The 4,954-nt window shown below is 38.4% G+C and overlaps 1 pseudogene; it reads right to left on the bottom strand.

Annotated features, from left to right (window-relative positions):
- Positions 1 to 2,411: 2,411 nt before the first annotated feature.
- Positions 2,412 to 4,546, bottom strand: LOC105817167 (annotated as a pseudogene).
- Between the last annotated feature and the right edge of the window lie 408 nt (positions 4,547 to 4,954).

Genomic DNA, 4,954 nt, shown 5'->3' with positions numbered 1-4,954 from the left:
TTCAATTTTTGAATAGTATCAGGACCAGAGGCTTCTTTTGTTTTCCTCATGTATATCCTATTATTCCAACATCATTTGTTATAAAGCCTATTATTTCTTGACTTAATTACCTTTGCACCTTTGTCCAAAATCAGCTGTCCATATGTGATGAGTTTATTTCTGTATCTCTGTTCCACTCCCTTTACTTGCCTGTCTTGACAACAATAGCACACTGTCCTGATACTGAAGTTCTAAATTTAGTCTTAGAATCAGATAGTGGTAGACCTCCACATTTGTTCTCCTTTTGCAAACTTGTTTTTGGCTATTATGCATCTTTTGCATTTTCATCAGTATATTAGATTCATCTTGAAAATTTGTACAAGAAATCCTGCCGGGACTCTGGTAGACATTTTACTAAATCTATACATGCATTTGAGAAAAATTTATATTCTTTAATATTGAGTCTTTTGACTAAAAACCATACATTTTTCTACTTGTTTAGGACTTCTGTAATTTCTCTAAATTTTTTTTTTCACCATGTAGGTCTTGCCTATCTGGTTTTTAGAATTATAGCTTCTCTTTAATCACTGAATTTTAGATTTTACAAATAATTCAGGAACTAACATATTGAGGAGAAATAGCCTTTCTACGTGAAGAACTATTAACATGCTCCATTTTTCTGTAAATACATTGGGTGGATTAAAAAACACTGTCGCACAAACAAAACGATTTTTCAAAGCCATAGATCACTGCATATATATTTACAAAAAGTCATAAACATTCATCATCCCTTTATTTGTAGGACTTACATAGAATTTTGAACAATAAGACATGACAGTTCTAAAACATAATGAAATTCTAAGTTAAGGCTTGATGTGTGTTTTGAAACTGATATTCATAGGAAACTGTGACCAAAGCAAACTTTTGTCTACTAGGTTAAGCTCATTTGCCCAGGACATGTTATTTATCCATTACCAGCACTTCTTTTGTATTAGATGTATGGATGGGAATTAGTAACAAAACCATCAATTTACTTTAATGAATCATTAGTCCCCTCTTAGGTTTTATTTTGAGGATTTAGCCATCAACACCAGAACTGAGTGCATTTTTTTGGTAAACTAGAGAACTTATAGGCTGCACTGATTCTTACCTGCCTAAAATTTGGCCAACAATTAAGAATTCAGGATTTCCTAAATAAAGAAAACCCCCAAAACATACTTGATCCTGCTCCCATCTCAAAACACAGAAAATATTCTCAATTATTGAAACAATATGTTCACCTTTGTTTTCTTCAAAGAAGACTGTTTGGTATTACTTTCTTTAGAAAAATTAAGCACCAAAATGCAAAATACCATATATTGGATGGATCCATTCTATAATTGCTAGCCTCAAGGCACAGACAATGTCCTAGCTTGAACAATGTCTTTTCTTATTCAAGGAAAAGATGACGAGTGGTAAATGGAAGAAAATTTACTTTAAAATAATTATAGATTGCACTCTTGTCTTATCAAGCTTAGCAGAAGTGCAAAGTTTTGAAATCTAGGGAGGGACTGTCCTTTTCTCTTCCCACTCTTCTTTAACTTTTAGAATGACAAAACTCAGATCTAGCCTGTGGGTGCAGAGCCGCACGCTGGCCTACTGTGGAGAACAGACAGGATATTGGTAGAACACACCCACGGATGAACTAATAGCCAACCTCAAGTTCCCATGGTTTGAATGACTTACCCTTATACAGAAGGATCTCTGTTTATGCTAAGTGTGTGCTGCTCTTTCTCTAGGCAGTAATTTTACAACAACACACCTCTTATGAGGAAAATACACTTACGTTGGTATCAATAAGAACTTATGTAGAGAAGGGTAGCATTGACTACCTGAAAATTACCTGAAAAACTAAAGAGAGTTGTAGTTTTCCTTGGTATTTTCAAATCGGAAAAGAGATGTCAAAACAGTTGATACTGTAGGTAGCAGGAGACTAAAGCCACAGATGCACTGTTGTTTAAATCTCATGGTGGCAATATCAGATTTCTTTAGATATTATAAGCGGGAAACAGAATTTTCTAATAGGCAGTGTCAAAATATTTTAGGTGCAAATTAAGTTTAGTACGTTACACTTCAACTAAAATATTTTGAAGAATTGAAAAGTTTATACCCTAGTATCTGCTAAGCTTGGCTTCAGCTAAATGACTCTATGGGTTTTATAAGTGTTGAACATATGTTTTTTAAAGATGGAAAAAGTAGCTCTGAAAGGGCAAATGTAGGCAACATGAAAGCAATTATTTTTATATTTACATCTTCACTTTATAATACACTCAGATTTATACCCAGATTTCATGTTTACATGTACGAGAGACAAAGAGCAGCAAAGAATCTAAGCAATTGCATCATCAACTACGTTCAACAGAATTAATACTATTGTCCCTATTCCCCATTTTCTAAATCCAGAAGGACATGGTAAATGCCATCACATACATACACTTCACTTTTCGAAGTTGGAGACTGTGTAGTTCACCACACGTCTGGGTTTCTACAGAGCTGAACTGAGACTCGATCATGTTTCAGGACAAATAGGCTGGAAGAAAGGTGTCCCTTGCTGTTTGAGTTTCGTTGCTGGTGAAGAACAAAGTCCCCATGGTTTCAAAACCAGAACTCAAGGTCTGTGTTTCTATACTGTTCAACTGAACTTCACTTTCTACAGCTGGTATGTTTTAGCAGCACAAATTTTGGGTGTCTGTGTGATGAATCAGCACCCATGGAAAAGCCAGAGCATTTCAGAATACTTCCTGGAGGTAGATGAGTGCTAATGTCTAAAAAGAAATATAAGTATGTGTCTGCATATCAAACATGTCAAGGCCTAAGAAGTTAGAATTTCCCCTCCATCTATGGGACTGAGCAGAGGTGTCTGTGAGTAGGAAGTCATTTTGGCTCTCTGTGTCCAGCGATTCCAAGATTTGTTCAGTGTTCATGGTGCTAAGTTCACTGTCTTCAGGTTGAACCTGGATATTTGAGGCTGAAAAAGAACTCTTCGATTTTAAAATCTACTCCGGGATTCTGCATTGGGCAAGACGGTAACTGAGAGTCAGGTCTAGGATTCATGTTAGGTCCCGGATTGGTGTCAGACAATATACTACGATTATCCAATGTCTGACAAGGCAGATTACTTGACAGGATGTTTTCTAAATACTTAGTAAATCTGTGGTTTGTGTTTGATTATCTGTCATGTCCTGTGAAGGAAGCATACTATTTTGTACACTGAAGTGTATAATTGTTGCAGATTTCTCAGTGTCTTAGGGTCATTCTGAGGTAACAAACCATGACTTTCCTGTCTCTGCTACTAAACTGTGGCTTATATTATAAGGTTATCTGTAGCAACGTTGTATTACGAATAAACAGTCTCAATAATGTCTCTGCACATTCTGGGTTGGTCCATGTGTATGTGGTAATCTGTGGATCTTTGAGTCCCTTTGGCTTGAGTTTCTCTGGAGTCCCCACCTGACTGGAAACAAGCATCTATGAACACACCAGTCTGAGCACCTCTAGATGACATTACCTTAGAGCTGAACAGTTATGGGAAGAGACACTGAGAATCAAACCACAAATCAGTTTGAGAACAAGACCACACAGAGGAATCAGGGCTGGCCCACTGTGAAGAAGGCATAAAGCTATATGAGGCATAAGGTAGTTCTATCAGTATGTTGATTGAAGAAATTCTGTTCTTTTGACATATGTTCCCTAGTTTCTGTAAAGAATAAGATGGGTTTTTACTCAAGTTCACTTAAACATCTGTACTAACGGCTCAATTTTAGAAAGAGGTGGGCTCTCCTTAGGAGAGAAAGCCTCTGAATCTGGGCCAAGGATAAGGGTTCCTATCGACAAGGGCAGTAAGTGCACAGCCCCTGTGGCAGAGCCCTGATGGGCACCTAATACCACAGGCTGGGTAGAGGAGTCAGCTGTGGGCACAAAGACAGGCATAGGAGAAAACTGCATCACTGGTAGTTTAACCAAAGCCACTTTGGGCACTGGTAGAAGCAACTTCTGGGAATATCTCGGAGGTGTTAAAAGAGTTTGCTTTCTGGCAGCAGAGCTGCAAGAGTCTTCAAAAGAGGCTAATTAGCCTTATTTCTGGTCTAGAGATTGGCTGGTTGCTCAGTGATTCAATGGTCTTACTGTGCAACATCTGGCTTTGCAGACAGTTCTCCATTTTCATTTTCGTACTAGGTGGATGCCGGTGTTCCGCACAGATCTCATGGCCAGTTCCGTAGATGTGGAACTGTAATGTGATCCCACTCCATACCACACAAATTGCTGCACTTACTATATTTATACTTCTTCTCAGCATGTATTTTCATAAAATGCTGTGTTACAATAGAAAAATCAAGAAAATGGTTTGTCATGGCCTCGGACTTTCTTCAATTAGACACCAATAGAATTTCTGTAGAGTTTTCAAATCTTTTCTTTTTGTTGGATTTACTTTGCTGTCCTGCAGGTGTTGGCTCTTGACCAGGTGCATACTGAGCATGGGGCTGCTGGGCAGGATCTTGCCACAGCTGCATGCGGTGCACAGGTTGTTGGTCTGCTTGTCCCAGAACAGGTTGTTCACAGCGGGCAGCATCAGCACTTGGGTCTGGCTGCCCCTCTGCCCCTCAGCCAGGATCCCTAGGGCCCCTACAGTCCCTAGGCAGTGATGGCTCCCCTTAAGGCTACCAGGACTGTGCAGACAGCCATGGCCACCCTCTCAGAGGTCTCCATGCTCCTCCATGGCCCTATTATATGTCTTTTGTCATATTTGTCCCTATGCTTTCCTGTGCTAGTTAGTAATGTACATAGTATTGTAAATTTTAATTTCTGAGTATTCATAACTAGTATATAGAAATACAACTGATTTCTGAATATTGATCCTGTAATCTGGAAACTTGATAAAACTCATTTATTTATTATTTAGTTCTAGTAGTTTTTTGGTAGATTCCATTAGATTTCT

The sequence above is a fragment of the Propithecus coquereli genome, unplaced genomic scaffold (assembly GCF_000956105.1).
Source record: "Propithecus coquereli isolate 6110/MARCELLA unplaced genomic scaffold, Pcoq_1.0 Scaffold40, whole genome shotgun sequence".
In the NCBI taxonomy this organism is placed as follows: domain Eukaryota; kingdom Metazoa; phylum Chordata; class Mammalia; order Primates; family Indriidae; genus Propithecus; species Propithecus coquereli.
This window is presented reverse-complemented; position numbering and strand designations above follow the sequence as displayed.